The 13,700-nt window shown below is 40.1% G+C and overlaps 1 long non-coding RNA gene across 4 annotated transcripts in view; it reads right to left on the reverse strand.

Moving 5' to 3' along the window:
• Positions 1–13,700, reverse strand: part of LOC113611834 (uncharacterized) — a 51,463-nt gene that overhangs the window by 18,910 nt on the left and 18,853 nt on the right. The window contains exons 4-5 of one of the 4 annotated variants that reach the window (XR_003429621.1): positions 8,320–8,408; positions 44–3,348 (exon numbers count right to left, since the gene is read on the reverse strand). This is a non-coding gene — a long non-coding RNA (uncharacterized LOC113611834). Of the gene's footprint in view, positions 1–43; positions 3,349–5,173; positions 5,217–8,318; positions 8,409–13,700 lie in introns of those variants that run through there. The other 3 variants (XR_003429622.1, XR_003429620.1, XR_003429623.1) reach the window with 3 other exon arrangements.

A 13,700-nucleotide genomic window follows, 5' to 3' on the forward strand; every position in this document is an offset into this window, starting at 1 on the left:
AGCCCGCGTGCAGCAATGATGACCCAACACAACCAAAAATAAATAAATAAATTTATTTAAAAAAAAATATGGTCAGAACATGAATTACACGATGAGGAAAAGAGGGGACCAGACAAGGCCAGGAGCTGGGAGCAGATATGAGGAGCTCTAATTAATAAGATGAGGAAATGGGTGGGCCATGGAGATACACAGCAGGATTTTCATTATTTGTCTTTAAACTCTTTTTGTAACTGTGAAATACAACAAATTCAGAGAAGTGTATAAATCATAAGTATAGCTAAGGGAATTATTATAAGGCAAACACCTAACAAACCAGCACCCAGGAAGCAGAATGTTACCAGTGCCTCAGAGGCCTCTCCTCATGTGTCCTCCTAGTCACTCTATCACTCCCTTAAGGGTAACCACTAACCTGACTGTTATGATAATGACACCATTGCTTTTTAAAATAATTTTACTACCTAGGCATGCACTCCTTAAACATAGTTTAATTTTGCTTGTTTTGAGAACTTTATATAAATGCTATAATTTCGTATATATTCTTTCGTGTGTCTGGCTTCTTACATTGTGTTGTATTTGTGAGACTCGCCCACGTTGCTGTGTTCATTCATTTTCATTGCTCTAGAGGATGTCTGAGTGTAAATATATCACATTTATCCATCCTATTGTTGATGGCTATCTGGATTGTTTCTAGTTGGTGGCCATCATGAATAGCGCTGCTAGGAACCTTCTTGTACCTGTGTCTTGATGCACACACCATCTCCTAATGTTGGCAGCATCACAACAACACCTAAAGAAGGAGTGGACTATAGAGACTAGTGACAAGGAAACTCCTTTAAAGATCAAGAAACTAGTTAGGAAAATCCTAACTAGTCTTGAGGATCTGACTCGGGATGTTGCCTCACTTGTCAAAAACCCACTAGGCAGAAGGTCTTTGGTTTCTAATATTCAAACCAAAGTAGGAATATTTTCCTTTCACTTTGGATTGTGGGAGCAAGGAATTGGATTTATCATAATCCTTGGTCCACAATGGACTCTATTACTGGTCCATTCCTGGTCTATTTCAATTAGTTTTTTTTTTTACTGTTTATTTGGTTAGTTGGAAAAATGTAATGATCACCTGCAAATCCACAGCCCCAAACGAAAGCCAGGACCTTGGTAATAAATACAGCTCACTCTACATTTTCTCCCATCGTTCCATCCTCCAGCCTTTCCCTACCTGGAGTAGAGGTATTTTTGAACATTATGTAAAACTCTCAAAAAGGACTATTGACCCCAAGTAAGTATCCACTTGTGCTAGGTAAGTAGAAAAGAATATTGATTTCATTCTCTTTATGTCCTGCTATTTCCAGGGAGGTAGATAAATGATAAAACAGTAAGTTGTGTGAATCATGTGAACACATTCTCCCAGGACAAAGCAATTGCCAGGGCTCCACAGTTTCTTTCATAGATAACTACTCACTCCTTTTAGAAAGATTTCTAGTGGAAATATAGCTTATGGCGCAACAGACTTAAAGATAACCCAGATCTGAGAAACCTATTCCTTGATGATAAAACTGAACAGTGCCATGAAACTTAAATTCCTTGCTATAAAAAAATTATGATTATACAATATTGACTTTCCTTGATAATAAAAGGCAATTGGATGATTAAAACTCATTTTAATGGCAAAACATTCCTTATTATATGTTTTGCCACCAAATTGCTTGGTTTTCGGTTTAACTATGAATATACAACTTTGGTGGACTGTGTATTGCCAGGACAGAGTAAAGGAATCTGAACATCACGGTTTTGAGAAAAGAACGATAAGTCCAATATTACAAAGTTACAGTAGATGGTGCTAGACGTGTGCAAAAGATCCAACAGCCATTTGGGCCACCTTCAAGATTTCTCCTGAGCTTAGCAGTTTAGAAAATGTGCAATTTAGATTTATCAATTCAGGAGAGGCAGTCAGATAAAACAGTTGAATTAGTGAGATCAATGAATGCAGAACCCTATAATTAGACAAATGTTAAGGTTTTTATGGAAATTAACAATGAAGACAACTTTAAAGCTAAGGTCAAATCGTCTGTCTTTCTGGGGTATTGGTGCCAATGTTAAATTGCTAAAAGAATGATTTTCTATTCATTTAAAATAATGTCAGCTATCGAGTTAATTTTTAAGCTACTCTGCTCTTGGTATTAGTTATTTATTACTTATAAAGTATTGTACACTATGTAGGTTGGCTTGGAGATTTTAACGTCCTGTGTAATGTATACAAAGTGATTTACAAAGCATGACCTAGTATACATTTTTCTGTAGATGTAAATGATTATTTTTATGATTATTTACTTAACAGTTTTTTTTAAATATTTGTGTTCATTACTTTTTTACAGCCATTTTGGGCTAAGTATTCTTCCTCTGATTCTTTTAGCTTTTTAGGTGAAACGGCTGAGACACAGGATAATGAAGTGAATAACTTCGAACATGTCTATTTTCCCCTTGCAGCCACAGTACAAAATGACTCTCAAATCGATGAGCCGGAGATCAGGCAAGCACCAGCCCTTAATGAGAGGGTGATCTAGGGTTAAGAAGAGAGGCTCCACACCATCTCACTGGGCGCATCTCTGTAACAGATGCTTCCTTCCCATGATCTGCTGAGTGCTCAGTGGACGCACTGGTCCTTGCCTTCCCTGGAGAAAGCAGCGACACAACAGCGCTAACCATATTCAGGATGTGACTTATCTCAGAATCTGTCAGTGACTGAGGGAAAATGTCGGATGGAGTGAAACTCACCCCGTCTCTCCCCAAAGCCACGTTCAGTCTAGGTTCATTTATCGGACAGGGCGTGGTGGAAATTCCTTTTCTGAAAGGTAACCCACATTTTCTAGCATTCAGGCATATGTCCAGTCCAAAATACTCTCTTAGATGCATACTTGCAAATCCTTGGAACTCCAAAGGCGTTTTCAGAGGCTGGGAGGTCCTAATTTTCAGTGAACTCTCTATTTATGAATCATTATGGCCTATTGATTGAATGTGTGAGATACAGTTCTAATACATCCGTCTGCCTTATCTAAACAGAATAGAAAATGTCCTATGGGCAGGGATACTATCTATAGTGATAGGGTGTTGATAGTGTTTTGCTTTTTATAGAACTTAGAACCTAAATGGTTAAATAAATATAATATTAGTATTAAATAATGATAGCAATATGAATATTTCTTTCATTTATTTTCTAAAATGTGTTCAGTGTTTATTGTCTCTAGAAGAATGGGCCTCGTCCTGGCTGTGATCAGTAGTGACAGACGTCACGGTGGCTTTGGCTTCCTCAGCCACACCGACAGTATATCCAGAGACTAATATGCGATAGGCCTGTCCAGGAAGAAGGAGGAGAAAAATCCATATTTTTAAATGTCATAAAAGCGATTCGTGCAGTCGCCCAACAGCCGACTTTCAGATGTTAATAATTAGGCTGCGGGCCAGGCCCATGGCTCAGCGGCTAACGCACTGTGCGTGCCGCCCTCGGGAGGCCCCAATCTGACGCTCCCCGGAAGCTCTCCAATCTTTCAGGGGAGCAGGAACACGGTGGAGGTGACACTGGGCGCCTTTGGAGGAGCGACTGGCGTGATGTATCACCACTCACCAGCCCTCACCGGAGACCTGTTTAGAGCGAGATTACGGTCTCCGCAGAACCTCTCATCTCTCCTGGTCACGGGGTGACGGAGCACTTTACAACTTGCGTTCCAGTTAGGCGGGGAGGGATTTAAGTGCAAGGCTGGAAGGGCCCCTCCATAAACCTCAGCCAGATCAGCCCCGATTCACATGAAGTTTCTGCTTCCTCTGCCTTCGAGCCGGCCAGATCAACGTTTATGGAAAAATGTAAACTTGAAACGTGGAATGGAATACGAGTCTCCCATATTTCATCGGATCACAAATTTAACAGACAACTGGGGAAGCCTCTGAAATTCTGGCAGGAAAATGGTTCTTTCTCAGAATTGAGGTATCTTTACTGCCCATCTCTATGGAGCCCCTACTGCCACTAATGGGAGAACAACCCCTATAAGGTCAACACAAATGTTCCTGTAATAGTGTTCATTAACAGCGCTGCTCAGTGACTCTTTAAAATCGCTCCTGCTACGATCTCTCCCATGGATGAAATCATTTGTTTCATTTTTAACCATTGCTGGTAATTCTAGGATTTCCAAATCTTCCCCTATGCTCCTTATCTTGAAGGCATGATCTAACATTATTATTTTTATTATTTGAAACTTAAAATTTCTGGGGATGGTCTCTCAGTGGTTTTTGAAAGTTAATCCACCACAATGATTAATGAGATAATATTCCTTTCTTGAGATCGCTATCAGTATTACCATCAAAGGGCCCATCAACTTCCCAAATTCAGAACCGCATCTCTTTGTTTCCCTCTTCCCCTTTGCTTCCCACATACAATTTACTACGAAGCCCAGCTGTTTATTTTTTCCCTCCACAATATCTCTAATTTCTATTTGTTAATTCACTAAATATGTATTAAGTGACAGGAACAACGCTACAAATGGGGGTCCTGTGCTCGAGCTAGGCCTGAGATCTTCTTATTTTCATAGTCATTATCCTGGACCAAGTCTGTGCTGGATTAAAGATGGCCACACATTCCTTGACAGTTCTCCCATTGAGAGGTTTTATATATCTAATGAGGTCGTAAGCCTTTTAAGGTATAGACTTTATATTCTATACATGGGCTAAATAGGTGACACACCACGACTAACATTTAACCCACCAGAAATATTCATGTCAATTAGAACTTGACAGAATCCCATCAGTGTTGATGTAATCTTCAAGGTCTTCCAAAAAGTCTGAAAAGACTTTGATCTCTAGAATCAGAAACTCTGTACAGCATTGTCTTAATTTTGATAAAATTCCCTTGAAAGAGCTCATTATAACTCTTTCTTATGATGCTTAATAAAATTTGCGGGTTCTTTTCTTAAAACAGAAAAGAAGTAGATCAAATATTTCCAAGGATTTTCTAATGGATTCCAAGAGATTAGATCTGTATACCTTTTTTTTTTTTTTTTCTTTTTTGGCAGGCTCAGCGGCCATGGCTCATGGGCCCAGCTGCTCCGTGGCATGTGGGATCTTCCCGGACGGGGGCACAAACCCGTGTCCCCTGCATCGGCAAGCGGACTCTCAACCACTGCGCCACCAGGGAAGCCCTCTCTCTGTTTTTAATGTTCTGTTTTTTGTTCCTTTTTGGATTGAGGAGAGGAAGGAAGCAGGGTGGAAGAGACAATAATTGAAACTTTTTGAACACAGCTTGTCAAATTATTTTGACTTTGGAAATAGAGATATATTTTAGATAATTAAAAACAATTTAAAAAGGAAACAAATTGGTGGCAAATGTAGCCGAGAGACTGGAAACAAGAATGCTGCTTAAGAGGTTATTGCAAGAATTCAGCTCATATATAAGGGCGGCAGGAGGTGGAGAAGAGGCGCAGACACTGGTGGTGGCAAAGTCATCACCTTTGAATGCTGCTTTCCCATGTCTACTGGAGGTGTCTGTCTGATTGAAGACAATTCACGCAGTTTTAGAGTTTACCCCCAGGGGTACAATAGAGAGCAATGGGAGAGCCACCATAGTTGAAGGAAGGAAGTAGTTTGGGAAGTGAAACTTGCATTTTATGAAATATTGATTAATCCTTACTTGCTCAGCCCACACTAGCCAGGAGGGTGGACAGATGCGGGTGTGGGTAAAATGGCTGTGATGACAAAAGTACCTTTGGCGCTGAGCCCCCTGAACTTCATAGGGTTCCTAAAACCTCAATGTCCTTTCGCCTCTCCTAGAATGATTCAGAGTCACTCAATTAGGTAGCAATGAAAGTTACCCCCTCACCTTAGCTGCTCAACTTTTCCCACTGCCATCACAGGGGCTGTCACTGGTTATGTTGGGGCTTTGCTTTGTCTATCCACAGCACTCACCACAAGCTGATCCTGCCACCAGCACTGACTCTGCTTGTCCCCTAGTCACTTCCCACATTGATGCCACTGCTCCCAAGCCTATTCAGTCAACCCCATTGAGGTGGCCTCATTCTGAGTTCTCCAGCCTCTCTCAGTGCAAAAGTTTCCTGAGGCTGGGGAAGGGAACACCTGAGAAGCAGCCACCAGAACTGGGCTCACAGCAACCAATTGATTTGACTGTCTGGAGAGACAAAGGGCCTGCTGTACTCTGAGGGATTGGGGGAGCCACTGCCTACTTTTTTTTTTTTTAATTTTTTGGCCACGCTGCACGTTATGCAAGATCCTAGTTCCCCGACCAGGGATCAAACCTGCGCCCCCCTGCATTGGAAGCATGGACTCTTAACCACTGGACTGCCAGGGAAGTCTGCCACTGTCTTCTTTACACTGAGGAATTTTAATCCTAGGGCCCAAATGTTAGTTAATTCCAACTGTGATCATTTCAATGAAGGCCACTTTGAAGAACTGTCAAAAGCAAGTGTATTTGCCTTAAACTGGGTGGTGGGTAATATTTTTGTTCATTGCATCATGATCCTTTATACCTTACATATAGTTTATAATTATTCCTTTCTATCTATTCAATATTCAATCAATGTTTAAAAGACTGTTCTATTCACACCTCAGGAGAATGTTGAGATTTTCTTTACCAGGGTTCAGATCCCAGCTCCAATACTTACCAGCTGTGTGACTTTGAGCAAGTTACTTAACCTCTCTAAGGCTTGATTTCCTTCTCCGTGAAATGGGAACATCCCAGTACCTCACAGATGGTTGCAAGGATTAAAGGAGAAAATACATGTAAAGTGCTTAGCCAAGTAGTACTGGGTGCATAGTAAATGCTTATTAATATTCACTAGAACTTAAAATATAATGATGATGGGAAATGATAGCACAGGAACATGCTTATAATAAAATGTGGAGTAGAAGAAGTCCAAATGACTCTAATTACCTTAAAATTATATGTATATATATATATATGTACATATATATATATACATATACACACACACATACACATGTATATATAACATAAAAATAATATCTGGATGTTATGCATAGAAATAATGCTGGAATAGGGACTTCCCTGGTGGCCCAGTGGGTAAGATTCTGCTCTCCCAGGGCAGGGGGCCGGGGTTCGATCCCTGGTCAGGGAACTAGATCCCGCATGCATGCCGCAACTAAGAGTTCGCATGCCTCAACTAGGAGGTCCGCATGCTGCAACTAAGACCTGGCGCAACCAAAATAAATAAAAATAAATAAATAAATATTCTTTAAAAAGAAGAAATACTGGAATAAAATAAGACAAAATGTTATCAGTGATATCTTTTAGGAAGCATGATTACAGGTGATTTTCTTTTCTTTTTTATACTTCTCTGTATTTTCCAATTCTCTACCACTGAATACAATTACTTTAATCATCTGAAAAAGAACAATAAATGTTATCTTAAAAGGATAAAAGAAGGTGAGAATGACTGGGGCATCCTAGATTTGGGGAACCAGAAGTGAGATGACACTGGAGAGCTAAGTAGAAGGCAGGCCATGTAGAGCCTTGTAAGCTACCTCGGGGCTTTGAGACTTGTTATCTTTGAATGGCAATGGAAGGCCAGTCAAAGGTTTTAACCATGGGTTAGGGCTCACACTAGATTCAGGGTTTCCAACAAAAGATGGTGAAGTAAAGGTATATTTGTTACACTCTTTTGTTCCAAGCCCACAGATTTGAATGAAGGAAATCAAAGGAAAATTCCATCCATACTGAAACTAAGAAATGCCTACTATGCCCCAAAGAGCGAAGGATATTTGCTAAGCAAAGTGAACCCTGGGCCAAGTTATGGGCCAATGTCGGGCGGGGAGTAGGGGGTGCAGAGAGCTAACAAATAACTCTCCAGATCTCAAGCAGGGTGTAAATATCTCTGCACATAAGTGAGAGGGTTTTGAGGCATCTACAGGCAATGGGTTCTTTGAGAATGGGCTGGGGAGGGGGCTGTGTGTGAGTGGGCCATGGTGGAATAGAGACCATCGCTGTATAGACTTATTTCCACCCTGAAAAACTATAGGGAAAGCAATGGTGAAGAAATGGATATGCCATTGGATATGCCATTTTTGTTTTCCCCAGCCCAGATAAATGTTCTCTAGAAAGTAAGGCAACTGGTAGTCAGAGTCGGAGAGCAAAGGGAAGTCAAACCATGCCAAACCAAACCAGACAAAAAACATAGGCTCCATAAAAGAAAAAATTCCAATGAGCTGAAAAGTTAAACTAACCCATCCCCCCAGTAAACAATACCTTCCCCTTACCCCGCGGAAGAGATACAGATTTGGATACAGTTTTCTAAGCCATCATACCTGATTTAAAGCTTCAGGCTACCGCAGCATACTTCCTTTCATATTCATCACAGTGTTCCTTTTGTTTGTTTGTTTGCGGCAAAATTTACCTACAATAAAAGGCGAAAATCTTAAGTTTACAATTCAATGAGTTCCGGCAAATGTATACACCTCTGTAATTACCATCCTAATCAAGAATAAAATAGAACATTTCCATCACCCAATAAAGCTCTTTTGTGCCCCCTTGCAGTCAAACTCTAACTTCCCCTTCTCCCCTCCCTCTAACATAATCACTGTTCTGATTTCTGTCACCATTGATTAGTTTTGCCTATTCTTGAACTTCATATCAACGTAATCATAGAGTACGTACTCCACTGTATTGGGCTCCTTTTGCTCAACATAATGTCTTTAAGATTCATCCACGTTGTTCCATGTATAAGCAATTCATTCACTTTTATTGCTGACTAGTATTCCATTGTGCGACTATAGCACATTTATTTATCCAGTCATCTGTTAACAGACATTTGTATGATTTCCAGTTTTTGGTTATTATGAATAAAAGGGCTGTAAACATTCTTGTACAAATCTTTTTGTGGACATAAGTTTTTATTTCTTTGAATGAACTGGAGTAGAATTAATGGTCATAGTAAAGGTGTGTGTTTCACATTACAAGAAACAGACAGTTTTCCAGAGTGGTTGTACTATTTTATACCCCAGCTGCAATGCTGGATTTCAGTTACTCCACATCTTCAGCAAAACTTAGTGTTATCAGACTTGTAAATTTGAGCCATTTTAGTGGGTGTGAAGAAGTATCACATTGTGGTTTTAATCTGCATTTCTCTGATGACTGGTAATGTCGAATACCTTTTCATATGCTTATTGGCCTTCATATATTTTCTTTTGCAAAGTGTCTTTTCAAAAGTATTTTATGCATTTTAAAATTGGGCTGCTTCTTATTTTATTACTGAAGGCATTCTTTACGAATTCTGGATACAAACCCCTTGTGAGACATATGTATTATGAATATTTTCAACCAGACCATAGATAGCTTGCCTTTTCATTTGCTTAACTGACTTTGGATGAGCAGAAGTTTTTACTTTTGATGCAGCCCAATTTACAATTTTTAATGATTAGTTTCTTTTGTGTCCTGATTAGGAAATCTTTGCCTTCTTAAATTCATAAAGATAGTTTCCTACATTTAATTCTAGAAGTTTATCATTTTCGCTTGTTTGCTTAGGTCTGTGGTTCATCTAGAAGTAATTTTTGTGTATGAGGTAAGTTTCTCTTTTAATGTATGGATGATCAGTTGTTCTAGTAAAACTTTTTGAAAAGACTTTCCTTTTTCCCATTGTCTTGGCCTCTATATCATAAATAAATTGACTGTGTGTCTATATCTATTTATTATATTTTGTTTCACTAATCTATTTGTCTTTATGCCTTGATTTGATAGCTTTATAATAATCCTTGAAATTGAATAGGTGTTGAGTCCTACAACTTTTTTTTTTTAATCCCAAGACCATATTGGCTGTTCTAGGTCCTGTTCTGCTCTGATCCCTCCTCCTTTAGTACACTGTCAGAAAATTCCATATGCTCCAGCTGCCCCAAACTCTGACCTCCTCAGCTCAGTAAGACTGGCATCCTCTGCTTGGTCTGCACCATGATCCAAAAAGTACCCTAAGTCAGAAAGGTGATGTGAATTTGAGGCTTCCCTCCTGTGTTTCCATCCTCTCAAGGATCACACTCCTGTACTGCCTGTTGTTCAAAGCCTGCAAACACTTGTCTCCTATATTTTTCCAGTTTTTTAGTGCTTTATGATGGGAGGGTAAGTCCATTTCCAGTTACTCTGTCATGGATGGAAGCTGAAAGCTTCCTCACGCTATTATGAAGTAGTGGCCTCTTTCTGAACTGCCACCATATAAGCAAAAGGGAGGAAGGACCTTGCATGGCCTATATAGATATTAGTATCATCTCTACTCCCCCACCTGCAAAACTAGAAAAAGAGGAGAAAATAAACATATAACACAAGTTAGAGGAAGAATTTACATCAGAAGAAACATCAGAAGAAACCAAAAAAATGTCAGATACTCTAGAGAAGCACTTTCCAATAGAACTTTCTGCAATGATGGAAATGTACTTCTGAGCTGTTCGGTATGGTAACCACCAGCCACATGTGGCTGTGGAGAACGTGAAATGTGACAGTGCAACCGAGGGACTGAATTATTATTATTATTATTATTATTTTTTTTTTTTTTGCGGTACGCGGGCCTCTCACTGTCGTGGCCTCTCCCGTTGCGGAGCACAGGCTCCAGACGCGCAGGCTCAGCGGCCATGGCTCACGGGCCCAGCCGCTCCGCGGCATGTGGGATCCTCCCGGACCGGGGCACGAACCCGCGTCCCCTGCAACGGCAGGCGGACTCTCAACCACTGCGCCACCAGGGAAGCCCGGGACTGAATTTTTAATGATACTTAATTTAAATTTCATTTAATTTTAATTAATCTTATATTAATTAATTTTGGCTAGTGGTTACCAAATGGTTAGTATCACTCTATACTCTCATACGAACTTGTAAGGGGATAAAAAGGGAGACTTTCAGAAAATCAAGTCAGTGAGAGACTTGTTTTAACAGTTATCAGAATATACTGAAAAGTCACTGTTAGCCAATCAATATGATATTGACATAAGAAGAAACATAGTAATCAGTATAAAAGGACAGAGAATCAAGAATTATAGCCCGTGTATATGAGAAATTAACAGATGACCAAGTCATAGTTCAAACCACTTTTTTGGAAAAGTATGAATTTATTCAAATAAGTGGTATATTACAATTGGATATCCATATGGAAAAAATTAAAATGGACTCCATCTTCCATGATATAAAAAATAAATTTCAGAAGAGTTAAAGATGTAAATATAAAATTAAGCAACTAGAATCTTCAGAGAAAATTAGGCGACTACATGTACAATATAGGGTCAGAGGAAACATTTTTAACCAAGATCAAAAACACAGAAGCTATAAAGAAAAAGACAGATGTATTTGGCTTTACATATAAAAAAAGTATCTAATTTGCAAGGACAGTTGTTGCTGGTAGAGGCTGATTGCATCACTCTATATGGGACAGAAAGCTAGGGGAGGGGGGCAGGCTACAGAATCAGGCTCTCCACTGAGGGACTACTAGATTCCATGACCACTTCTCTCTTTTAGAATGGGAATGTCTATCCAATGCCCATCTCATTATTGCATTTTGGGAAGCAGATAACTTATTTTCTAGTTTCCCAGGTCCACAGATGTAGAGGAAGTTAGACCCAAGGTGGATCATATCCAAATCCTCACCTATACCTGATTTAGATGATTTACAGGACGAGATTTTGAACTTTTTGAGATTTTGAACTTTTGAGTTGATGATATTTATATGAGATTTTGGATTCAGAGTCAATGCTGAAATGAGTCAAGACTTTGGGGGATGTATTTTGCACACGCGATTGATGTGGTTGTTTTTGGGGTGGGATGCAGGCAGAGGGCAGACTGTACGGGGTTGAATAGTGTCCCTAAAAAATTCATCTCCACATCAGAATGTGACTTTATTGAGAAATATGGTCTTTGCAGATGTAATTTGTTAGGTTAATATGCAATCATCACAGATTATAGCGGGCCCTAAATCCAATGACCGGTGTCTTTATAAGAAGGCCATGTGAAGACACACAGGGAAGAAGGCCAGGTGATGATGGAGGCAGAGACTGAAGTCATGTGTCTACACGCTGAGGAAAGCCAAGGATGGCCAGTCGCCACCAGAAGCCAGGAGAGAGGCAGGAGACAGGTTCTCCCTCAGAGTCTCCAAAAAACAAACAGCCTTGGGCTTCCCTGGTGGCACAGTGGTTAAGAATCTGCCTGCCAATGCAGGGGACATGAGTTAGAGCCCTGGTCCGGGAAGATCCCACATGCCGTGGAGCAACTAAGCCCGTGCGCCACAACTACCGAGCCTGAGCTCTAGAGCCCGCGTGCCACAACTGCTGAAGCCCACGTGCCACAACTACTGAAGCCCACGTGCCACAACTACTGAAGCCCGCGTCCCTAGAGCCCGTGCTCCGCAACAAGAGAAGCCACCGCAATGAGAAGTCCGCGCACCGCAACGAAGAGCAGCCCCCGCTCACCGCAACTAGAGAAAGTCCACGCACAGCAACCAAAACCCAACACAGCCAAAAATAAATAAATAAATTTATAAAAAACAAAAAACATACTTGTTAACACCTTGGTTTCAGATGGTTAGAATTGTAAGACAATAAATTTCTGTTGCTTGAAAGCATCAAGATTGTGGTGCTTCGTTACAGCAGCCCTAGGAAACGAATACAGTGCCCTAGCTGAGCCTCTCCTTCAGTGCTAGTTAACCCAAGTGGGCTTTCTTCTATTAAATAACAGTTGCTGGGGCTTCGTCACATGTCCTTTGCCTGTGACTTCTCATTTATCTCTCTCCTTTTTCAATTTTGTAGAGGTATAATTGAAATGCCCTATTTCATTTCTCTTTTGCATGCACTGAGAATTTGGGGGAAGCTCTGGGCAGTGTCAAGAGATGATCCACCTCCCCCGCTCAGCCTCCTAACGATTACAGTGGCTTAGTGAGCACAGCAGTGTTTCTAAAACCCTTTAATTCAATAAGTACTTAAACAGTAAAAACAGCCTCAAACAAAACTTTTGCATGACAAAGGATACCATAAACAAAATGAATAAACAAAGAGCTGGAAAGATATCGCGTAAGACAATCAAAGGCATACTTTCTGCAATATACAAAGAGCTCTTATAAATTGACAAGAAAATGAAAAACAACCCAATAGAAAACGGAGGAAAGGGTATAAACAGACTAGTAACAGAAGTGCAAATTTAAATGGCAAAATCGTATGAAAAGATGCTCAAATTCATAAGCAGTTAGAGAAATGAAAAATGAAGAAGCAATAGTCACTTTATATACAACAAAGTGGCAAAGATTAATAAAGAACAGCGCCACCACTTCTTAGCAGTAATGTAGGGAAGAATGACATAAATTGTTGATTAAACTGAAGCACTGCAGCCTTATTTAAAAAGTAACCTGGAAATTCCTATTAAAATTAACAATACAAATATCTTTTGACCCAGGAGAGTTTTTTTTTCTGTACTGTTCAAAATAAGTGACCAAAAAAAAAAAAAGAAACAAGAAACAAATTGAATACCCATCAGGAGAAAAACAGTTAAATAATTATAGTAGATTTACAAGATGGAATAAAATATGCAGCATTTAAAAATTGAATCAGAGAGGGACTTCCCTAGAGGTCCAGTGGTTAGGACTCCTCACTTCCACTGCAGGGACACAGGTTTGATCCCTGGTCGGGGAACAAAGATCCAGCAAGCCATGTGTGTGGCGTGCCCCCCCCC

The sequence above is a fragment of the Aethalodelphis obliquidens genome, unplaced genomic scaffold, assembly GCF_003676395.1.
Source record: "Aethalodelphis obliquidens isolate GAN/ISIS:26980383/991018 unplaced genomic scaffold, ASM367639v1 scaffold71, whole genome shotgun sequence".
NCBI classification, from domain to species: Eukaryota; Metazoa; Chordata; class Mammalia; order Artiodactyla; family Delphinidae; genus Aethalodelphis; species Aethalodelphis obliquidens.